A 26191-nucleotide genomic window follows, 5' to 3' on the forward strand; every position below is an offset into this window, starting at 1 on the left:
GGCATGGAGTGGAATTTTGTAGCATTGAGTGGAATGGGGTTAAATTGTGCAGCTTGGACTGAAGTGGAGTGTAATTAAGTGGAGTGGAAAGGTATTGTGTACCATTCTGTGGTGTGGAGTGGAATTGTGTGGCAATGTACGAAATGGAGTGGAATTGCGTTGCTTAGAGTGCAGTAGAGTGGAATTGTGTGGCCTTGTGTGGCTTCCTCTCTCTCTCTCTCTCATCTACTGCTGTCGCATTTCACAAGGGCTGCTCAAATGATTATATCAAGGTTTTTGCGATGCCCCGGGCAGGCAGATCTGTTGATTTTTTTTCAATCCATTTTTTTAAACTTTAAGATAAGACATGCAGTTTTAATTTTAAAAAAGGGTTCAAAATATGTGTGTAGTATTAGAAATTAAAATGCAAGGACTTGCATTTTTTGCAGATGTTAAACAGGGCTAGGCATCAAAGACGTAGGATGTTTGCCCACAGATTAATTTATATCAATGAAATGCACATCTTACTGGACGTATGAGTTGCACACTGTAGATGTTGAGTAAACAGCAGTGTCAGCTAATTAATGAAGCACAATACCGGTTTCAGGATTAGGTAAAGCATGAGCATAGCAGCAAGTATGTGAATAGTCAAGATGGATGAGTTTACAAGGGCATTTTAAGAATGGTAGCTGAATTCTGTAAACTGAATGAGAAAACATGGACAAGGTGTGGGTTGGAGGGTAAAGTAGCACCACAGACAAGGGAGATTGGCAGGGGAATAAGAAATAATACCTCTATCACAGAGCGAGCAGCAGACGGACACTAATCCAGATAAATCAATCTGTGCTTCGTCCATGCTCCACAGAAAAACCAGGTAGTGAACACGGCATGCACTATTCAATTAGGAGGCAGCAAAGTAGAGAGACATTGAAGCCAACAAATGGTAAGCAACAGGGGGGGCCCACAACGCTAAGGATGCCTGGCCTCCACCTTGAGGGTGCCCAGGAGTGGACGCCTCACAGGGAAAGCCAGGATGGGTTCCACAGCGGTATTCGTACAAGCGCCTTGAGACCCTTGCGGGTGAGTAGTGCGCTACACAAGTATCAATTTACATTTTAATTTTACATTTATTGTAAACAATACCTCTCCCAGGAGGCAGCAAATTTGCTGTCAACAGGCGAGACCTAAAAACTCCTTCTCTGTGGTGCAGCCAGATCTAAAGCCTAACTGGAGCTCATATAGATTATCTTGATTGTAATTTTTGTTGTTGTTTTGCTTGTGAATTGTGAATAATTGGAGTCAGAGTAACTTTTCTGCATGAAGGCTGCCCCATTTGGTTTTACCACAGCAATTTTTTTGCCATTGGCATACAGCAGGAGGTCTTTTACGCTTAGATTACTATAATGAGTGATGCAATAATGTAAGTCATTCACCTTCCTTTTAGGTCTGTGCCATGTCCAGGTCCTTTTTTCATCTAAATTAGTCCTAAACCTCCCACTGACTGAATTGAGTACTCAAAATCAGCAGCTGCAAAAATTATAAACTTGTGTTCCTTGTATATAGGTAGTATCAATCATATCCTAGAGCACACCTAAATTGGTTATACCAAAGTTTTAATCAGCTAATAAGGTAAACCTGCTGCATGCCCTTAAAATGCTAAATCCTTCCAAATAGGTTACCAGAAAGGTTTACTTTAGCAGTTGGTTTACCATAATTTAGTGACAGCATTTTCATAACCTAATGGTTAAGCTAAGGAGAAATGCATATAGGACTAACCAATTAAACTTTTCAAGATTCCCACCAAGGAGGGATATTAGAATCGCTAATGCTTCTTTCTTATGACAATGGCAATCAAATTAGAAACCTTTCTCGCACTGCTCACTGGGTGCTCTTCTCACACAAGCACACATAAGTGTAAACGAATATCTGCATTTAAATTAGTGCTGTTGTGCATTGGCTTTTCCACCTCTATTTTCACTCTGAATGAGTTAAACATTTTTGTCAGGAAAGCCAGCAAGGTCGAATAGTCAGAGTCATTGAGCTAATGCTCTGTAGAAGGATCTCTTTGTCTACTAGGATTTCTAATGCATCCTTCACCTTTTGTACTACGATTGGTTGCTTAACCTTGTTTACTAATCTCAAACACTAAAACCTAGGTGGGAAGTACTCGGTATTGTCTATCTCACCGTTGTCTCTTATGATTTGGTTCACTATTTTGAAAAAAGTAAACCCGCCTGGGACTTCTTTTTAAAATGGTGCTGGCTTCTCACTCGCACACGGTGACCTGTTTCATAATTGTGGTTACTCTTTGCAAAAAACTACTGTTTTATAGAATCATACCATACCTTCTAGTTCCAGGAAACTAGGTGTATGGATCCACTCTTTAAAAATGGGTATCTGAATTACTCCATTCCTGCTATACGTGCCTCTGCTGGAAGAACTTCCTAAGCATTGGTAATATGGACTAGATTAGACTCGGATTGCAAAATCCAAAAATCATACATTGACTGCTCTGACATTTTAGCTATACGACTACTGGTAGACAATTTGAGTTATATTGACAATTACAGTATTTATTCTAGAGAGGTCAAGGAAAGCTTGACATCTAAAACAATCACAACTTTAGAGGAACATTTGGAAAAGCATCATAATACGTTTGACAATAGCAGGGGATTTTAACACTACGTATGACCCTCTAGACAATGATGAGATGATGCCAACTTTTTGGAGGAGGAGGATGAGGTATGGGGCATCCTGCAAGTTGATCTACCCCCCCCCATATGAAGGTGGACTGAGGCTGCTTTACAGCTTAAGGCATTTTCAAAGAATTTCGGGCTTAGATCAACAAATGGTAGAACCAAATCTGATAGAAAGGGGGCCAGTATCTATAATAATTCTTTCCACTCTAGTCGCTTAGACTACATCCTGATTGAGCTTCAACTATGGCTATTTCTTAAAGATATGATAGTTCTTAATAGGATTCAGAGCAACCACAATCGGTGGTGTCTTTTTATGGAATCTCTTTGCCCTATGCTGGAAAACAAATCTCACATTTTCACTAGGAATATATATCTCATAAATGACATGTGATGAATTAAATGGTCCCAGATAATACAGTCTCCAGATATCCTGTTTGCAATAAAGGAAGATCTGCAAGCCTGTCTAGTGGAATTGTCTGAAAGCTCGTCTTGTGCATCAGGTATAGAGATAATTCCCAATATCCATAACAAATTATTTAAGAAACTTTTATCTCACTTCTCTATTCCAAATAGTAGTTCTAGAAGGCAACCTCCTGGAGTTAGATCCTGGTTTAACAGGGAGTGCAGGGAGTGCAGTCTATTACGCAGGCAGCTGGGCAAGGTATTGATCATGAAGGACACACAGCAGATCCACTTGGCAATGAAGCCCTTGGCTCAGATTCAGGCCAAACGGGAATGGGACGATGGGAGGTGCCAGGACCTGAAAATGGCCTGTACCTCAAAGGGTATCACTAGATTCTGGGCCTTAGTCAAATGGGGAAGGGATGGCTGAGTGCCAATCCTGTATAAAACATTGACCCTTCTGCTTGGGTCATTATTTTTCAAATCTCTACTTGGTAAGCACTCCCTTGATCAAAAAGGATGAATAGCCAAGTGCTTCTTATTTGATCTAGCTGGTGCCTCCCTTGCCCTGGACACAATTGCCAGGACCAGATGGCATACCAGCAGATATATTTCTGCAGGACAAAGCTAACTGGCCTAGGTATATCCCTATCCTGACAAACACTATTGTACGCAGAGCTCCAATACCAAACTCCTGGGAGGGAGCAGAGGTAATTCCTTTATATAAATAAGGTGATAGGTACCCCGCCTGTGCAACTAGAGGCCAATCAGTTTGATTGACAGTGTTAAAAGAATCTTTGCACGTCTTGTTTGGGGCAAAATATAGGATTGGATCACTGGCAACTATATCATATCCGAATTTCAGGCTGGTGGCCAGATTTTTCACTTTCTCCACTTATGACTGTGGAGAACGGCAGGGGCAGCATGTATGTTGGCTTTGTTGACCTCAAATCAGCTTTTGATCAGGTTCCGCATTAGAACAATTGCACAGTGTGTCGGTTTTCTTGGTCTCTACTAATTTATCTTTCTGATTCATTGAGTGTCTTCGCAAGTGGCCTGTCTGCTTAAAGTCATGATGGTGAAGAAGTTTGTACATTTACTGGTATTAACTTCTCTGATATCGGCACACTTAAATTACTCTAAGGGTAATAATTACTATTACAAAGATTTGCTTTTCCTGGCTGCTGTTTTCCTGGAAGTGACACTCTGACGCCGTTGAACCCGGTCTGCGTCTCCTGAACCATCTTGCCGCTCTCATCACTTTAAACCGCAGCTCCTTGCCGGACCCGCTTCGCGGGTCCCGCTACGCGGTGCCGTGCTGTTTGTGGGTGCTGGAGCAGAACCGAGAGTTTCTTAAGGACAGGGCTGCGAGCGCACTGGTAGCAGGACTACATTTCCCAAGAGTCCCTGCTATTCACCTGACTGCAAACACCTGGTGACGCTCTCCCTGTTGGACACGCCCCCTTCCTCTCATTAAAAGCTCTTGAACACGGATCTATCGTGGATTGCTTTTCCTGGCTGCTGTTTTCCTGGATGTGACACTCTGACGCCGTTGAACCCGGTCTGCGTCTCCTGAACCATCTTGCCGCTCTCAGCACTTCAAACCGCAGCTCCTTGCCGGACCCGCTTCGCGGGTCCCGCTACGCGGTGCCGTGCTGTTTGTGGGTGTTGGAGCAGAACCGAGGGTTTCTTAAGGACAGGGCTGCGAGCGCACTGGTAGCAGGGCTACATTTCCCAAGAGTCCCTGCTATTCACCTGACTGCAAACACCTGGTGACGCTCTCCCTGTTGGACACGCCCCCTTCCTCTCATTAAAAGCTCTTGGACACGGATCTATCGTGGATTGCTTTTCCTGGCTGCTGTTTTCCTGGATGTGACACTCTGACGCAGTTGAACCCGGTCTGCGTCTCCTGAACCATCTTGCCGCTCTCAGCACTTTAAACTGCAGTTCCTTGCCGGACCCGCTTTGCGGGTCCCACTATGCGGTGCCGTGCTGTTTGTGGGTGTTGGAGCAGAACCGAGGGTTTCTTAAGGGCAGTGCTGCGAGCGCACTGGTAGCAGGACTACATTTCCCAAGAGTCCCTGCTATTCACCTGACTGCAAACACCTGGTGACGATCTCCCTGTTGGACACGCCCCCTTCCTCTTAGGCATATAATAACGATTGTACCCCCGCAGCGCGGGAGCGCGCCGGGACAAGGGCGGGACCGACTGCGACCGACAGAGACCGATTGAGGCCGGGCTGGGCCACCCCCCTTTCGTTTGCATGTTGCTTAGACTAATAGAGTGTTTTATTTGTATTGCTAAGTAGCGGTATATATTGTGTTATCTTTTATTATTAAATATTTTCTCTAATTTTAGGCTACATCGTATATTGTTTCCCTAATTAACATGACTACTAAGAAATTGAGATCAGGAAGAGTTTTAGTTGGTAGAGCTTGTTCCAAAACTAAATCTAATCCCCTGCGAAATAAAGCTGGCTCAGCTCTCCAACTAAAAAGTAAATGTCAACTATACTCTTTATGGGATAAGGGTAAGGATAAAGTAGACAGAGAGGGGCCCCTCACTGAAACTATTAACATCAATTGTAAAGAAAATGAGCGAGTCCCCCCTGCTACTAAAAATGAAGGCACCCTTTCAGGTATTAGTGTTCTATCCCCTTTAGATGTTATATCCAATAAAAACCAAGAGAGAGACTCTGACAATCTTTTTGAAACCCAAGAAAAAGCTATAAATGTTGCAGATCGGGGTAGCATTTCTGTTATCCCTGTCGCGGCTCTAGTACATAACCCTCCTTCTTCTCCTACAGTAGATCAAAGAATTCATTCTGGTACTTCTCTATCCCTGCATATTCCCCCTGAAGATATTCCCCCTGAAGATATTCTCCCAGAGGATTTCACGCTTCCTGATATAAACCTAGAGTCTCAGAAAGGATTAATTAAAGCGCAGAACTTTATTATCACACAGGATCTTGTAACTACTCCTAGATTACATCTTTATAGTAGTACCCCTTCAAAAAACTCTGAGTTTTCCATCCCTGAAATGAACCTATTCTCTAATTCTACTAACATTCAAAACAAAGATCCCCTAAATTCCTATATATGTGAAGATAATGTAATATCTAATTCCTTAGCTTCTCTAGAACGTCTCATTTCATCTATTCTACAATTACTGGAAAGATTAGTTAATGGATCTGATAATGTATCTGATGCAGTAACTCTGATTTTAAAGGCACTGCTGAATAATAAAACAGGATCAGAAGATGTTACTCATCAAAAAATTATCACTCCACCCAACCTAGATGTAGAAGGAACCGGGGAAGTAAAAATAAAAACATCTCCTGAGGTCCCTTTACCGTTAGATCCCCTGGTTAAAACTAATACTTATACTGCAGTTACTTCTGAACCTACCGCATATAGGAATGAGAATCCAATTAATGGTAACTGCGTAGCTTTCATTAACCAGGAAATTGAGATCCTACCACCAAAGGAGAATAATTTGACTAATACTCCATCCTCCCCATTTTCATTCCACAATTTAATAAAGAAACTTCAACCCTCCCTGTTGTTTCGGATAAAATCTCTCCATTAAAGGAGAAAAAACCGGAAATAACACTATCTAAAAAACAACGATGTAAAAAAAGAAAACCAAATCGTAGATTTTATAAAAAAAGGCAAAGGAAAATAATTTTTAATTGTGAACAAGAACCTTCGTCGGATATTTCTAATCCTGCAGATTTCGACTCTAACCTGTCACATGAGCCAGTGGGAACTATAAAGATGACCTCTACAGACATACAACAAGATCCTATACCTCATATAATTCAACAGCATCTAGATGAGCAGATAAAATTGGTGAAGGACCAAAAATCTACATTAATTATAGATCCTAACCCAAAATCAACCCTTAACCCCCTGGTTAGTTCTTTTTCAGACGTAGTTGCAACAGAATATGCAGCTAAGACAGTGCCTAAGACTAGGAAAAATGTGGATACCCTCTTCCTTGATTTTATACCTATTTTTGACCCAGACCTCATCTTAAATAGATCTGCTTTAATTAATTGCTTTCATGAAATAGAGAGCTTACAATTGATTCAATCTGCAGATCTAGATATAATAACATTAATAAATTTAGAAAATGGGATGAAATCAAGGGTAAAATTTCACTCAAAACTGGTAACAAATCACGTCCTACAATGGGCGGAAGAACTTCAAATAAGAGGAATCGATGTTGATCCTTTTATTCCGGTCAAAATAGAAAGTTATAAATTCCAAAAAATGTTACCTTATCAGGGTAAAAAATCTGGTCCTCTAGATGGTTCCTCTACGGTGACCGAAGAGTTAAAAATACGGATATCAAAAAATGAGCGACAGGTGATAGTAAATAATCCGCTACCCATTAAACAAACTAGGGTAAAGGATGCCGATCTGGAGTGGAGCTGGTTGCCCGCTGTTTTATCAGATAAATCTGGTTTTGTACCTAAAATGAATTCAGAATTTTAGCGATAACTTAAAAATAATATCGTGGAACACTGCTGGTCTAAACCAGAGCACAGAAAAGTTGTCATACTTGCACTCTCTAAATGCTGACATTATTTGTTTGCAAGAAACGTGGTTGGTAGGGAATTTCCCGGCTGTAAAAGATTAATATGTATTAGAGAGTAATGCTACTCCCTCTACGAGGGGTCGAGCAAAGGGAGGGTTAGCCTGTCTTTTGACAAACAAAGTTAAATGGAATTATACCCACTATATTGATTCAAATAAATTATTTCAGGCAATAACCTTAATAAATTGTGCTAAAGATGTTCCTCAGAAATCACTGGTAATAATTAATGCCTACTTACCTCCAGATATAAACTATAATCCGGGTATTAAGATGATTTGTTCTTTTATTTCAAATCTTCAGGAATCTATTTCCCCCCCTCATATTTTATTATTAGGTGATCTAAATGGTAAAATATCTAATAGTGCCATGGAATTATTTAGGAATAAGGTAAAAGAGGAGGCATTCACGATACCTAAAGCCATATTTCCGGAGAATATTAAAAAAAATAAAAGGGGGGAAATTAATCTTGGAGAGTCTAGCAGAAGCAGACTGTATCATAATCAATGGAAGGCTTCCTTCGGATAGTCCCGCTCATTTTACTCATAAGTTAGGGAAGGGTGGTTCAATCCTAGACTACATGATAGTTGATAGTTCCTTTTTTGGCTTTTTAGAGGATTTTTCTGTACTTGTCACTGATCTTAGTGATCATAATGTTCTTCTCGCAAAATGAAATGCAATCTCACCACAAAGAGATTTATGGAATATTGGAGATGACTTATTGAACCTTAATAATAAAAAAAGGAAATGTTATTGGAATTCAGGGTCTATTAGAAGTTTGTCCAATATATTAGAACACACAGCAAAGAAAATAATCCATTGGGAAGGTAGAGAACTACTCTGTTTTGCATCCCTTTTACATACTTCAAAAGTTCAAAAGCCTCCACTTGGAAAGATAATTCCTAAAATCCCTTTTGATCTACGTCGTTTAAATACAGAAATAAATAAACTAGTTAGGGCCCAGTATCTTCCCTTTATACCTGAACGTAGTCGAAGAATATCCCTTTTGAAAAGAAGGAGAAAAAGGATAAAGGCGAGATTAAAACAGGAGAAAGAAGATGCCCTCTGGATCAAACTTCGCGAGGCATCTAAATGTGGGCAGGCCAAGACCTTTTGGTCATTAATTGGAGAAGGATGTGGGATAAGATCTAGACCCTCTCCGATATCTATTAATGAGCAGACATGGGTTGATTTTATACAGCAACTATATAGCAGTAATGGTGAGAAGTTTGGCCCTGGTAAGCTGCAGGAGGATTCATTTCCATACGATCCTCCGTCTGAACTGGAAATAGTTGCTGCAATAAAAGCTTTACGCACTTCTGGTGCATTAGGCCCAGATGAAATTCCGATTTCAGTGTTAAAATCATATAGTATGCTGTGGGGGAAAATTTTATACCCAGTCTTCAAAACTTGCTTTATTAATGGCACTGTCCCGTATTCCTGGAAGGGGAGTTTATTAATCCCTCTCTATAAAAAGGGGGCTAGAGACTTACCCCAAAACTATAGACAAATAGCCCTCTTAGATGCCATAGGCAAAGTTTTTGCTAAATGTTTATTGAACTCTTTAAATGACTGGGTATCAGCGTCTGCAATACTTCCGCTAGAACAGATTGGCTTTAGGAAACAACATGGTACCCTGGACAATCTTACTGCCCTTCAAATCCTGGTGGAAAAATATGTTACAGTTCGTAGAGGGGGTGTATATGGGGCCTTTATTGACTTCTCTACAGCTTTTGATAAGGTAGATAGATCCTTGCTGTGGAGTAAGTTAACTAAACTAGAGATGCCCCCTAGTCTATTGAAGTTAGTCATTGCACTACACACAGACACTTGGTGTAGAGTTTTAATGGGTGGTGAGAGAGGACTGTCCCGGGTTATACCCACAAATAATGGTCTAAAACAGGGCTGCCTATTGGCTCCCCTGTTGTTCTCCCTATATATTGCTGACCTCCCTAAGGCCATATAATCATCTAGTAACGGAATTGCACCTATTTTGGGGAGAACTCCAATAGCGTGCTTAATGTACGCAGATGACATTTTAATGCTGGACCTCACCCCAAAAGGTTTGAATGACCGTTTACAAGCTCTGTCCTCCTATGCTGAGGCTCACTTCTTGAAAATAAATATTTCAAAGAGTAAAATGATGTGCTTCCATGGAAGGAGAAAACCCAAATATGAAAATTATTATTGGTCCATAGGGGGTGAAAGGTTAGAAGTAGTGAAATCATATCCCTTTCTTGGAAAGATTGTCATGAGCAATTTAAGCGAAAAAACCCACACTGAGAACAATAGCAGAAAAGCCCTTGTTCAAGGGAAGAGCCTTATTTCCTTTTACAAATCAACAGGTAGAAGGCATTTTTCCACACTGCTCGAGGTCTACCGAGCAAAAATCCCCGCATCCCTAATCTATGGACTAGAAATAGTGGATATGGTATGTTGGAAATTTTTGGATTCTACAGAAGGAAAAATATTACGTAACTTAGCTTCTGTAAATACTGCAAATTCTACGTCTTCGTTAAGACGAGAATTTGGTCTGCGCAGCTCTCGGGCCCAGGCAGCTGCTAGTGTGGTACGTTGGGTTTTCAATATTGCTGGAGGAACGCCTGGCACCTTGAGATATTTAATAAGAAGGGAGCTGTTGGGTTCCTTTAATGCTTATTCCTCTATTGTAAGGAATTTCCGACAGGCTGTTACCTTATTACAGCTAGATGAACAAAACCTATTTTTACAAACTGCTGCCCAACTAAGGTTATCCTTAAAATCTGCCTCTTGGGAGTTGAGCTTTAGAGTTGAAAGTGGGTCAAGTAAAACTGCGAGCAGAATGTTCCCCATTGGTAAATTTTGTGAAATAAAAACCCCCCAACCATACATATGTTGGAACCTCCCCCATGGAGTTAGGCGATTTATCCTTTAGTTAAGGTATAACTTACTTCCTCTGAATGTCTTCTGTCCAAATGGCATGGTGGTTCAGATATTTGTAATTTCTGTAATTGTAATTCCCAGGATTTGTACCATGTTGTCTTTGTTTGTCCGGCTCTTATGGCATTTAGACGCAAATGGTTGAGTCCTATGTGCCTCCAATTGGGTATTTCTACTGCTTATGATTTTATTGAAGCAATGCTTAATCCTCCAAACGAAATGTTTTGTTTTAAATTGTTTAACTTTTTTTTTATCATTATATTGATAACTGAATATTCTGTAAAACTTCTTTCTTGTATTCTCATGAAATTTGTTGTTTATTCTTTATTGAATTTTTATGTGGACCTCAATTGAGTTCCGTTATCATAAATAAACAAATTTGAATTTGAGATATTACAAATATTCCTTCTTGTAAAAAAAACACTTTTTTCATTTTCTTTTTGTGTGTCCACTGTGTTGTGTGTTTATTTAAACACAATGTTTTCGGAGTCAAAAATGTTGTTTACCTCCTTTGTTTTCTGTAGTTTTGGTGTCCTAGGTCCCCTTTTCTCCTGAGGAAGCCTTAAATGTTAGGCAGAAATGCGTAAACCCCTACTTTCCAGGATAAATGCCAATCGTTTAGGAAATGTTTATGTATTTCATTGAGTTTTGTGACCATAGAGACATTACTTGAGTCAACTTTTTTAGCCATATACTAGATGGTCATAAATTAGACGTTGATACCTGATGGCGGAATGGGAATGCTCCTATTGTAATTGTTATAATAAAGGAATTGAATCCACTATTGAGGCAACTTGTGTTCACCTAATTTGTATTCCAATGTGATGTCTTTTCTGTGTTGTGTTAATGTTGAAAAAAGAAAAAAAAAATATATATATATTTTTTTTCTTCATTGAAAAACTTTCTGCATATATATATATATATATTCTTCCCAAATGTTCCCGTAGCAGAGGGAACTGCTTGCGTTGGTGCCCGCGTGTGGAGACCGGGAGCGTGTTTCCTAGTGATCCGAAAACAAAAGCAAGGACGCGGCACTCTTCTTTTCACGGTAGATTTATTTTAGGTCTCAAGCAAAAACTCCTACGCGTTTCGAACAAACGTTCTTGGTCACGGAAGTGTTCTACAAATGTCCCTTTTCACTTTCCACATTTTATACTCTCTCACTTATTCATACAAAGTGAGGAATTGTGGGCCTTGTAGTTTTTCACATTAAATGTATGTTTTTTAACATTTTTAACATTTTACATTTGAAAGGGTAATCGTGTGGGTAACATTTCATGAAGAAATTTATCATAGAATGTATTTCCTGAATGAAACATGCATTCAAATACACAAATGATTTATCCTGTCCTATTAGTGCTTAAGGTTAGGCACAACATTATGGACTATTCAACATTTTGATTATTCTGTTGCTTGTTATACGGGCTGAGTGCCCTATGCCCCACATTTTACTCCAATACTTTATCACATAGGCCTTATTTTCAATATTCAGTCGCACAGAATTGATATCAAAGTCAGCCTTTTGAGTCATTATAAGTGTACATGCATTTCCTCGTCTGCATTCAGCCCTCTCGGCTGTTTTGTATTAAACTTAATTATCAGTTTCGACTCCAGTCGTCTCAATTTTAACAGTCTATCACCCCCCCTCTCTTGTGTGGGGATGGATGCTCTTCCCAAGTACTTGATGTCTTGCCATGTTTTTCCCATGTGTGTTTTTAGATGTTTCGCCATGGCATATGTGGTATCGTTGTTTTGTATTGCCCGTATGTGTTCTAAGATTCTTTTCTTTAAAGGGCATTTCGTACTCCCTATGTACTCCTTTCCACAATGACATCTCAGCATGTATACCACAAATGAGGATTCACAGGTTATTTTAGTTTTGATCATGAAGTATTTTCCAGACGGGTCAGATAGGACCGTTGTGTTTTGTCCTATTTTGCATGCTTTGCACGTCATAAATTTTGTAAAGCCATTGCTCCTTTTTTGAAGCCAGTCTGTTTGTTTTTTCTGTGTGAAATGACTTTGTACCAAATGGTCCGAGAGATTTGGCGCTCTCCGATATGAAATTAAAGGGCCGGTTCCAATGTCAGTGCCTATATCTGGATCTTTCATTAAAACATACCAGTATTTTGAGAGAATTTTTTGGATTTTATAACTCTCTTTGTTGTACGTAGCAATCATTCTTGGTCGTTCTTCCTTGTCTTTTGTTTGATTGCTTGTGGTTGGCTGTTCAATGTTTCTTGATTCAGTTTCCTGGTTCAGAGTTTCCAATCTGGTTTTTGTTTTTGCTTTGTCTTCCCCTTTGGTTATATCCATATGTTTGTAACCTCTTTCACGGAAACGATTCCTGATTTCATTGAATTTTTTCTCCATTTCCTGTTCGGTTGAGCAATTTCTCCTCATACGGAGAAATTCACCATATGGTATACTTTTCACCAATTTCTGAAGGATGCTGTTTGTTGCAGTCTTTTTTCTGTGGGTGGTTGTTTCGATTTTGTCATTGTGTATAAATACTAATTACTAATAAAGGCAGTACTACTGAATTTGAAGCCTTCTTTGATATCCTCAACACAAATGATGTAGGATTGAAGTTTACATATAACATCAGTCCAAAAGAAATAGAATTCTTGGATATCAAAGTATATAGGGCACTCAGCCCGTATAACAAGCAACAGAATAATCAAAATGTTGAATAGTCCATAATGTTGTGCCTAACCTTAAGCACTAATAGGACAGGATAAATCATCTGTGTATTTGAATGCATGTTTCATTCAGGAAATACATTCTATGATAAATTTCTTCATGAAATGTTACCCACACGATTACCCTTTCAAATGTAAAATGTTAAAAATGTTAAAAAACATACATTTAATGTGATAAACTACAAGGCCCACAATTCCTCACTTTGTATGAACAAGTGAGAGAGTATAAAATGTGGAAAGTGAAAAGGGACATTTGTAGAACACTGCCGTGACCAAGAACGTTTGTTCGAAACGCGTAGGAGTTTTTGCTTGAGACCTAAAATAAATCTACAGTGAAAAGAAGAGTGCCGCGTCCTTGCTTTTGCTTTCGGATATATGTATATATATATATATATATATATATATTATTCTACTTTTATTTTGCACGAGATCTTGGGTCCGACTTGTTCGTTTTTCCGGAGCAGTGGAATTGTGATGCCGTTGGCATTAAGCGATAAGGACTTCATATATATATATATATATATATATATATATATATATATATATATATATATATTATTCTACTTATTCTACTGGTGGTCACCAGTAGGTAGTTATAGTTAGGACCAAGTTTCCATAGGAAGAGCATTTTTTGTTTTGCTTATAACTTTGGTGTCATTTGATGAATCTTCATGAGATTTTCAAAACAAATTCTTTGGTCATGAGGGGGCCGAGATAAAAGGGGGTCCCAAAACGTGTTTTCTCCATGTTCATTTCCATAGGACACTTTAGACAAGGCCACAGGTCGAACGGGTGAACGGAACTACCCCAAATTTGGCAGGGAGAAGGTTCTTTATCTAGAAAGCACGCTTTTGTTTATTTGGTGTAAATTCGTTCAGTAGTTTTGGAGAAATATCGAAATGTACAGATATCAATATTTGGGAATTCTGCCTTCTGATTGGCTTGCTGCTGATTGGCTGCGAGCGGTGCGAGCGGTTGAAACTAGGAAGTGTTGGCCACCATTATGTGATTCCGTTGAAGCGAGTAAGGGGAAAAAAGGGTGAAAAAAGGTGGGAAAGAGGAGGGTACAAGCACTGTACCCTCTATATAGTGTTTAGGGTGTGCTATAGAGGGGGTGCAAAGCAAAGTATTCACCCCTACAGGTCTGAAAGTGGTGGTCTATGGAAATTAAGTGAGGTATGATGCTGTTAAGGTGAGCTGGTGCGGGACTTGGTGATTAAAGCGTGAGCCCAAATTTTGTGTCTTATGCTGTGAAGTCATGTGCCGTGGTCGCTGCACTGCACCTGTGGAGTAGTGTCAGTATGTGTTTATACCTACTAGGATGAACTACTGACCCGTACTGGTCTGAAAATCCTGGGGTACGGAAAATATGTGAGGTACTGTCTAGAGTCTCATGCTGCTAAGCTGAGCTGCTGCTTGACTCTGGGATGAAAGCATGAGCCCACACTGTGTGTCATATGCTGTGAAGTCATGTGCTCTGGCCTCTGTACCACATGTGCCCAAGTAGTGTGAGCATGTAGTTATACCTACTCGGATGAGCTTTTGTTTCGAACATCGTAACTTGTGTATGGTGCTTAGGGGGTGTTATAAAGGGAGTGCAAAGGTAAATTTGCGCATATCAAATCAATTCGGTATTAGTGAAGGGCAAACTACTCACTCCTACGGGTCTGATGACGCTGGGGGCGTAAGCTGATCTGCTGGCAGAGTCGGGGTAAAGTCGCTGAACTACTGACCCCTACTGGTCTGAAAGTGTTGGGTACAGAAATTAAGTGAGGTATTGACTAGAGGGTCATGCTGCTAAATTGAGCTGCTGCTGCTGGACTCGGGGATGAAACCGTGAGCCTAAACTGCGTGTGCTATGCTCTGAAGTCATGAGCTCTGGGCGCTGTGCCACACCTGTCCAACTTGTAGATGGTGCTCAAGTGGTGTTGTATAGGGAGTGCAAAGGTAAATCAATGCAGTATTTGTAAAGCGCAAACTACACACCCCTATGGGTGAGTAGAGCCGGTGATCAAAGCGAGAGCTCTGTGCTGCAAAATGAGATGGTGTGGCCGCTGCGCCATAGCTGTGTAGAGAATAAATTTTGGCGAGGGTCCGGGAGTTGTCGTTACCTGGTCCTAAAATAGCGGGCCTAAGTTGTAAGTTATAGGCTGGCTCTAAAAAGAGCCCTTGTGTTCATTAGTTGGAGCTACATATAAGTGTGGATGCACAGCTTCAAGTTATTCAGGAAAACTCGATTTCCCTGATCTGTGAAGTGTTGTCCATCACTTCTGTAGATATCAGCCATATCAAAACGTATGTTGTTGTTGTAGATGGACCCCATTTTGTGGTCTCTGAGGTATGCAGACACAGCTTTGTTGACTTTCATCCTAGATTTTTCAATCTGAGGACAAAATTGTTTTGACCATTTCCACTTCTGTCTTTCGCATATATTGGAATATACAAAGACAGTTTGAGGCAAAAGTAACATTAACTGTCCAAAGGTGTCCTTCATCAGCATTTCCAAACCTACCCCAGTCAATGTGCCTAGGTCGTTTCCACAACAGTGCACAATCATGTGGTCAGGGTGTTGGAGATGCAAACAGGTTTTAACCAAAGGCAACAATTGATGCCACTTCAATCCTCTCTGTGCAAACCATTTAATGTCCACATTTTGTAAACCTAGGTCAAAGTCAATACGTCTCTGTTCTGCATACCTCTTGCACCTGTCAAGAAGCGTACCTGAACTCCAGTGATTCTGTGGGAGCGGATGACGTGAAGACGGAAACCCAGATGCTGATTTCCCAACTCCCCCACACCCCTGGACCCGAATCTCTCCAAGACCAGGAATGACGGGGAAAGGGGAAGTGGATAACAAGAGAGACTGTCACACAGGTGTCTTCGTCAACTCAGCAAGGCTGGCCAGCGATCACCTAGAACAATAAGCACACTTAGTACAGTTCCCTATTATATTGGTACTCTTTCTATCTAAGAATTCCCCCTAACGTTATATACCTGAATATGTGTGAAACTTTGCCCCTCTCTGAAGACCTTTTGCAATGTTCGAAGAAACGTCAGATTTTGTAAGAGTTCTGGATGTCCCTCGCATGTAGATAACTCAGGATGGTGTAGACACTTGGTCGGTAAACAAACGTATATATCATATGCATATCATAATACCCCTGTCTACAATGCTGCTGGCTGCTACTCCCTTCGAACTGGGCTGAAGAAAACTGTCTCTGAAAATTACGAGTTACTTCACTCGCCAAACGTGAGTATAGTCCAAATCTCTCAAAAGTACTCTGACTGACTTAATGCAGCTGTCAGCAAAGTCTCTGTATAAACTTTGGAAATTCTGGATTCTCTAATGGACTCTAATCTCCCAGCAATTGCAGAAAATTTGTATATCATTGAGAAAGTTCCTCTTACCGCTTCACAGAAGAACTGCAATGTTCAAACCTGGCCCCGCAGTTTGCTAGAACCGCTGTCAGCATAAACTCCTCAGCGCTGCACAAGAAGCTCTTGACAGGAAGAAATGCGTCACAGGTGCAGGAAGAAAAGCGGGACCTAAATTAGCTGAACGGGGAATAAACTGGGACTTCTAGGAATGTGGACTCTAATTTCCTCACAAGCTAAAACGGGAAAATCCTATGAAGTTCAGACGCGTAACGGAAAACACCTCCGTACGCTCAAATTATTCAGTTGAAGTGCGCCGCGTATAGAACGCGAGCGCACGAAATGGCCGATCTGGAATTAAACTAGAGCGCTAACATCTTTTTAAAATGGAACAACCAGGAAGCGCATCAAGTCGACCAAGTTGATGCCAAACGCTGTCTCCAACTCCATAAGGAGAGTGGCGACGATCGCATAGCACAGACTTTGAGGGAAGGACCTGGAGCCTGACTATCTGAACTATGCTGGATTCTGACAGTACCCCCCACCAAAGTCCCCTCTCTAGGCTTTTGTGGATGTGTCTTGTGAAATTCCGAAACCAATCTGGGAGCATGAACATTTTTACTTGACTCCCACGACCGGTCCTCCGGGCCGAAACCCTTCCAATCCACCAAATAGAACAAACTACCTTTTCTCCATCTTGAGTCCAGGATTCTCTTTACCTCAAACTCTTCTGCAGATTGGACCTGTACTGGGGCTGGTGGGAGATCTCTCCTAAGATTTGGTGGACTTCGTTTGATCAAGGATACATGAAAGGTGGGATGAATCTTCATGGACTTAGGAATAGCAATCCTGACACTGACTGGATTCACCATCCTAACCACTGGATAAGGACCCACAAATCTAGGCTGAAAGTTTCTATTTCCAACCAACCGCATATGGCGGGTGGATACCCAAACCAAATCCCCTGCCAAAAAGGTAGGAGCCTCCCTGCGCTTCTTATCGGCCTGCCTTTTGTAATCAGCTTTTGCTTTGGAGAGATTAAGTGAAGCTGACTGATAGGTTTTCTGTAGATTCTGAATCACCTCCTCAGCCGCAGGGACCTCAACCTCCAATTTACCCACTAGCATATTTGGATGTCTACCAGAATTGAGGAAGAAAGGAGAATATCCAGTAGCTGAATGAACTGAGTTGTTGTAGGCAAACTCCGCAGTACTCAATAGAGAGGGCCATTCTCCTTCCTGTTCCATCAAATACATGCGGAGATACTGCTCTAGATCCTGGTTTACTCTTTCCGTCTGTCCATCCGTTTCCGGATGAAAACTGGTCGACAGACGGGAATCTACTCCTAAACCTTTTAAGAAGGACCTCCAAAAACGAGAAACAAACTGTGAACCCCGGTCAGAGATTACAATCTTTGGAACCCCATGCAATCTGACTATGTGTTGGAAAAAAAGTGTAGCCAATTGAGGAGCTGTGGGCAACCCTTTCAATGGAATGAAATGGCTCATCTTAGAGAACTGTTCCACCACCACCCAGATGACAGAGAATCCCTGACTCGAGGGTAAATCCACAATAAAATCCATAGAGATAGTATGCCAGGGGGATGGGGCTACTGGCAAAGGCTGAAGCAAACCCTGGGGGGACTGTCTACAACTCTTGCCCTTAAGACACTGCTCACAAGTAGCGACGTGCTGTCTCACCTGCGCTTCCATCCCAGGCCAGAAAAAGGTCCTCTTCACCAGTTCTAAAGTCTTCACTGCACCTTTATGACCTGCCAACGGGTGCTCATGAAACTGCCGGAGGATTTTGTTCTGTAACTCTTCACTAGGAATAAACAACTTCCCTAGAAAGTAAGGTTTCCCATCCTTGACTTCGCGATCTGTGCCTTCCATTTCCCAATTTGAGAATTCACTTCCTTGAAATACTTCTCTGACTCGATTTTCCAAGTCATCCTCTACAACTGTGGCAACAATCCTTTCCTGCGGAATGATAAAACTTTCTTCAACCTTTTCGGAATCATCTCCAAGACTGAGACGAGAAAGGGCATCTGCCTTCCCATTGGCGGATCCAGGCTTGTATGTCAAAACGAAATCATAATCTGCAAAGAAAAGGGACCACCTTAATTGGCGTGGAGTTAAAGTTCTGGCCGACTTAAGAAACTGCAAGTTGCGATGATCGGTGAACACTGTGATCACATGTCTTGCTCCCAGTAGGTAATGCCTCCATACTTTAAAAGCATCCTTTACTGCCAAAAGTTCCTTATCTGCAATTGAGTAATTGATTTCCGCAGGGGATAGCTTTCGAGAATGATATGCCACTGGATGCAACTGACCAGTCTGTTTCTGCCGCTGGGACAGAATTCCTCCAATTGCCAAATTAGAAGCATCCGCTTCCACAAAGAAAGGTTCACTTAAGTCTGGATGCTGCAAAACAGGTGCTGAAACAAAAGCATTCTTCAACAATTGGAAAGCTTCTTCTGACTCTTTACTCCAAATGAATCGCTCATTCTTTTTCAACAGGCGGGTGATAGGACTTACTTTCTCTGAAAAGTTCTGAATGAACCGCCGATAAAAATTGGCAAATCCCAAAAAACTTTGTATCTCCTTGACAGATCTAGGAGCAGGCCAGGATTTTATTGCCTGTAATTTGGTATCATCCATAAAGACACCCTTTGGGGAGAGAATAAACCCCAAAAATTCCACTTCTGAAGTGTGAAAGACACATTTCTCCAATTTGACGTACAATTGATACTTCAGCAAACGCTCCAAAATGATACGCACATGATGGACATGTTCCTCGAGATTCTTTGAAAAGATGAGGATGTCGTCGATATAAACAACAGCAAAACGATCTAAACATTCACGAAGTACATCATTCACAAAATGTTGAAAAGCGGCTGGGGCGTTACAGAGGCCAAAGGGCATTACTTGATATTCAAACAACCCCAGCCGAGTTCGGAATGCCGTCTTCCACTCCTCACCTTCTGCCATCCGCACCAGATGATAAGCCCCCCTCAAGTCCAATTTAGTATATATACTAGCATTCTTGACTTGATCGAGTAGCTCCGAAATGAGGGGTAACGGATAGCGGTTCTTCTTGGTGTCCTGATTTAAGGCCCTGTAGTCAATACAAGTTCTCAAGGACCCATCCTTCTTCGGAATAAAGAAGAGAGGGGAAGACACCGGGGACTGCGAAGGTCGGATGAAGCCTCTAGCCAAATTTTGCTCGATATATTCCTTCAAATGTAGATTCTCAGGTTCAGAGAGAGCGTAAATGCGACTGCAGGGTAAAGAGGCTCCAGGTTCAAGCTCTATCCGGCAATCATATTCTCTATGAGGGGGTAATTTACAAGCTTCCTTTTCATTGAAAACTTCTTTCAAATCCAAATATTCCTCTGGAATTTCGGGAACTTCAATTGTACAAATCATTTGCTCTTGTTTGGCTAAACTTGCAGACACTGTTGGTTGTGGATGGTCCAATTGATCATGAAAACAGTGTTCAGTACAAAACTTGGAATTCATCTCCACAGATCGCTTGGCCCAATCTATCTGAGGGTTATGTTCTGTAAGCCATGGCAAGCCTTATATCATTTGAAACTGTGGAGCATCAATTAAATTGAAACTCCGATAGCTCCGATGCTCTCCAGGACCCACGACGGTTATCACTTCCGTATCAAAGGCAATGGGACCAGATGATAGCTCTGTGCCATCTACTGCACGCACTGGTTCAGGCTTCATTTTCTTCTCAAACTTAATCTGCAACTTCTTGGCAAACTGTAAGTCACAAAAATTTCCAGTTGCCCCGGAATCTAACATTACTGATACAATTTCCTCACGACTTTCTCCAAACCTGATAACACAAGACAGGATCAAATGCGGAGCCTCCAATTGCAACGTATTTGCCAACAGTTGAGACTTGGGAGTTGACTCATGTGCCGCTCCCACCAGAGCAACTCCGTCTACTGGTGGAGCTTGTCTTTTACCGAAGGATTGGATTTGGGTCTTCTTGGGCATTCCTTGACAAAATGACCGGACTGGCCACAGTACATACAAAGTTTGCCTTGACGTCTCTTCTCCCTCTCTTCCTGAGAGAGAGGACCTCTGACAGTTCCAATTTGCATTGGCTCCTCACTGGAATTCCCATCACTGTTCTTTGGGGGATCTGAGCAAACTCGATCAAATCGAGGCGGAATAGGTTTGATGCCCCTTCGCCTCTCACTCCGACGTTCAGACAGCCGTTGATCAATTTGCAGGACCAGATCAATCAATGCTGACACTTCGGTTGGTCTCTTCGGGATTTGAGCCAGACCATCCTTTAGCTCATCCTTGAGTCCACGATAGAAAATAGCCGCTCTCTTTTCCGCAGGCCAATTGGTCTCAACTATTAACTTGTTAAACTGTGCCAGATATGCCACCAATTCCCTGTTTCCTTGTTTTAAGTCCAGCAACTCATTATCTGTGGTCTGGGAAACAGTACGACGGTCAAAGATGCGCAGGAATTCGGCTTTCAATTTTTCAAACTTATACAAGACTGGATCATTAGAGGATACCAAAGGCAGGGACCAAGCAGCTGCGTCTCCACTGAGGTAAGACAGCACGAACGCCACCTTGGACTGGTCTTCTTTAAACAAAATGGGCTTGCAAAGAAAATGCAAAGAACATTGAGTCAAAAAGATCTGAGCTTTATGTGGATCCCCCTGAAATCTTTCTGGTGGGGCCAAAGGAATTGTAGGGGACATAGCATGCACTACCTGCGTAGTCAGGGCAGAGGAAGAGGACGAAGAGGGGGCAAATGTTGGAGACTTAAGCCCCCCAAAGTTAGGACTCGGACTTGCAGAGAGCTCATCAATTCTTTGTCTTAAAAAACTCGCCTCCTGATTGGACTTACGAACCTCCTCCCTAGTTTCACTGAGTTGTTTCTGCAACCCCTCCAAGATGGACGCCAAAGCCTTGACATCCAAACCTTCAGCCATCCTGCTCAGACGGAAGGAAGAACGGGCACTTCAATCTGTCAAGAAGCGTACCTGAACTCCAGTGATTCCGTGGGAGCGGATGACGTGAAGACGGAAACCCAGATGCTGATTTCCCAACTCCCCCACACCCCTGGACCCGAATCTCTCCAAGACCAGGAATGACGGGGAAAGGGGAAGTGGATAACAAGAGAGACTGTCACACAGGTGTCTTCGTCAACTCAGCAAGGCTGGCCAGCGATCACCTAGAACAATAAGCACACTTAGTACAGTTCCCTATTATATTGGTACTCTTTCTATCTAAGAATTCCCCCCTAACGTTATATACCTGAATATGTGTGAAACTTTGCCCCTCTCTGAAGACCTTTTGCAATGTTCGAAGAAACGTCAGATTTTGTAAGAGTTCTGGATGTCCCTCGCATGTAGATAACTCAGGATGGTGTAGACACTTGGTCGGTAAACAAACGTATATATCATATGCATATCATAATACCCCTGTCTACAATGCTGCTGGCTGCTACTCCCTTCGAACTGGGCTGAAGAAAACTGTCTCTGAAAATTACGAGTTACTTCACTCGCCAAACGTGAGTATAGTCCAAATCTCTCAAAAGTACTCTGACTGACTTAATGCAGCTGTCAGCAAAGTCTCTGTATAAACTTTGGAAATTCTGGATTCTCTAATGGACTCTAATCTCCCAGCAATTGCAGAAAGTTCGTATATCACTGAGAAAGTTCCTCTTACCGCTTCACAGAAGAACTGCAATGTTCAAACCTGGCCCCGCAGTTTGCTAGAACCGCTGTCAGCATAAACTCCTCAGCGCTGCACAAGAAGCTCTTGACAGGAAGAAATGCGTCACAGGTGCAGGAAGGAAAGCGGGACCTAAATTAGCTGAACGGGGAATAAACTGGGACTTCTAGGAATGCGGACTCTAATTTCCATACAAGCTAAAACGGGAAAATCCTATGAAGTTCAGACGCGTAACGGAAAACACCTCCGTACGCTCAAATTATTCAGTTGAAGTGCGCCGCGTATAGAACGCGAGCGCACGAAATGGCCGACCTGGAATTAAACTAGAGCGCTAACATCTTTTTAAAATGGAACAACCAGGAAGCGCATCAAGTCGACCAAGTTGATGCCAAACGCTGTCTCCAACTCCATAAGGAGAGTGGCGACGATCGCATAGCACAGACTTTGAGGGAAGGACCTGGAGCCTGACTATCTGAACTATGCTGGATTCTGACAGCACCAGACAACATAGCTATGTCCTACAATCTACACTAGCATTTTGAAGGTATGGCTGGAAGGTATGGAAAGATGTCTGTAGCTCATGCAGTTCCTTCGTAGAATAAGAGATATGTTTAAAGATGGGAAACTAGTTTTTTTTCACATACAAAACGATACCTGATTGGGAGACGAAAAGCATTGTTTTTTAAAAGTAGGGTGCACATTCGTTTTGTGGAAAAGCATCTTTGTGATTGGTTAAGAAAAAGCAGTTTGAACGTGGAGTACTATTATAGGATAAAATGTGCTCAACTCAACCATACCTGCTACGTGCATGTGGAAGGCACTGTTCGAACTTAAAACAATCGTGAACATTTAACCTGTACGTGGCGTTAAATGTTTGAGAAAATGTTGCAAACAAATATCGCTAGGTTTAAAAAAATTGATTAACTTTTAACCTGCACGTGTTGTAGAATGTTCTAAAAAATTGTGTTGATAGAATACATTGCACTGCTGACTTCGATATGTCGTTGAATATGAAAAAAACTGGTTATATGGAAAATTAAAAAGAAACTAATAGACAGAAGTTTTGAAACGTAAAAGAATCAAGGAAGTATTATAATTTGTTCTTTACATGTATTTATGTGTGGAGTGTGCAGAACACTATGCGAACTGGGCAGTGTATCCCATCAAGATCCAGCACATGACGCACTATTCCTAATCAATATAAATACAATGAGATTTCTTCATTGATTTTGTGTGTACACTGTAACTGCAGGCACTATCTCAGTGAATTCAATACAGGATTTTTGTATTTAGAATAAATCGCAAAGATGCACCTCGTGTCTATTTGCACAGGCACGGCTACTCTGCATTTCATTATCAGCACTTTAATGCAACTAAAGTTGAGATAAATCTAGCACAGTATTCAGAAGTTGGTGCAAACTGCAGAGATCACCAGTATTCCCGCGATAAGTGCACCAAAATTTAACACCTTGGAGGATACCAGCAAATAACTGTAATAAGAACAAGAAAGAGTTACACAGCAGTTAAGAAAACAACGGAAAAGGTTAATTTTTTTTGTCAAACTTAATTTTTTTATAAACATATATAAACCATAAACTGTTTTTAAATTTTCCTTTTTATTAATGTATATATAAAAAATAAACCAATAAAAAAAATTTACCAAACATAATAGAAAACAACAGGGTGGAAGACTCATGTGGGGACAATGGATGTCGAAGACAGAGCCTGAAAAATAAAGCGCAAAATAAGGACGTGTGTAATGCGCATATCAAAGGATAGAGAGAGAGAAACAGAGAAGGAAAAACATGCCAGAGAGAAAAAGAGGGAATGAAAGAAAGGGAGTGAGAAAGGGAGAAGGGAGAGAGAGAGATTGAAGGAAAGGAATGGAGAGAGGGAAAGAGAGAAAGAGGAGAGAGGGAAATATGAGAGAGAGAGAGAGAGAGAGAGAGAGAGAGAGAGGGAGAGAGAGAAAGAGGAGAGAGGGAAATATTATATATATATATATATATATATATATATATATATATATATATATATATATATATATATATATATATATATATATATATATAACCTGGTGCCAGTGGAGTGTGCCCGTCAAAACCCCACCGGTCTTACATGTGTTGCTGAGTCATAAATGGAGGAGACCATATCAGATTCTGCGCGGATTTACAGATGTCGCTGAGTCCTGAGTCCTGAATGGCAGAGACCACATCAGCTTCTTCATGGATCTGACAGATGTCGCTGAGTCCTGAATGGTGGAGACCACTTCAGCTTCTCCGCGGCCCGGCAGATCTCACACATGTCGCTGAGTCCTGAGTTGTCAATGGCGGAGACCATCTCAGGGTTTGGTGCCGCTAAGCCTGTGAAACTCAAGTTTGTGCCACGTAGTGGTAGGCTCCTGATGGCCACATGAGTTTGGGGTCGCACAAACCCTATGCATATGAAGTCCGCACCAAGGGGATGGTAGGCCACTGACGGCCATACAGCTGAGGGTATGACTAATGATCTGCGCAACTTTTCATGTACTCTTTATGGTTCAGACCCGTGGAGCATTCGCCAGCTAGTGAGCACTGGCAATAAAGGATGAGACGTTGTCGATTATATTTGAGTGGCCACATGGCCTGTGCCAGATGGGTGTGGTGTGTGTGCAAACCTGCCCTCAGGGAGTGACCGTGAGATGTTGAGAACTAGACCACTGACCTGCATACCAACAGCGAGTACGCCTGCGACTGGTAGCTATGTGGGGCCAACGTTGGAACGTAATCGGAGTGGCGTGGCGTACGACGGAACAGGCCAGGGATAGACACAATGACGCAGATGGCTCATAGTACTGCGTCTGGGAGTTGAGCGGACGGGCCGCAGCTGTCCCTCTGTGAGCCTGTGTCCGAACTGTTCATAACTCACACCACATAAGTATTGAAAAACCATTTTGTGATGCAGTCTGTCAGCTGGCATCTGTCCGAGGCATTTGTGAAAACATATCGGAGTTCTTTCTGTGATTGATACCCCTTTGACGCTCCCTCTCCCCACATTAGCAGGTAATGTACACTCTTCCCACATTACCAACATACCCCCAACAACCTTTTTTGGCCCGGAAGTGTCCCTGTGCGGTTGGACAAAGAAGAATCTTAGTTATGTATAGATTTACATATAAAAAATTGTATTTAAAGAAAAGAACAACAAATAAATGTGTTAACTAGGGTTAGTGGTACCAGAAGCATTGAGACTTGATGAGCCTGTGATGATGCTTGATGTGGACGGGTCACACTGGGAGCAATGTGTCTTGCCTACTGGACTGCGTCATGTGGAATTGTGACTGTATCTGAATTGTGAGGCCTGCTGACCATAGTGTAGGCCAGAGGTAGCAATGAGGAAGGGCCCACAGCCATGTGCATATGTTGGTGGCCCCACCTGCCTGCGTAGTGCGGGTTCAGTGGCACCACTTGTCGTCAGACTTCAATCTGTAAATACTCCTCACTAATCGAAGGGAGTGAGGTGCTGTGGTCGCTGCCATGAAGTTGGGGTCGCCGCCATCGAGGACTCAGGACACAGTTACACATGTGGGATCGGCTTGTGTTAAAGAGGGTTAGTGGGATTACGTGTCGCCGGCCTTGCATATCGAAATATGCCTCACGGATCGAAGGGAGTGTGGTGCCTGGGTCGCTGCCACGGACTTGGGGTCAGTGCGATTCAGGACTCAGGACACAGATACAAATGTGGGATCGGCTTGTGTTAAAGAGAGTTAGTGGCAGCACGTGTCGCCAGCCTTCCATATGGCAATATGCCTCACTGATC

Source organism: Lissotriton vulgaris, chromosome 5, assembly GCF_964263255.1.
Source record: "Lissotriton vulgaris chromosome 5, aLisVul1.2, whole genome shotgun sequence".
Taxonomy (NCBI): Eukaryota; Metazoa; Chordata; class Amphibia; order Caudata; family Salamandridae; genus Lissotriton; species Lissotriton vulgaris.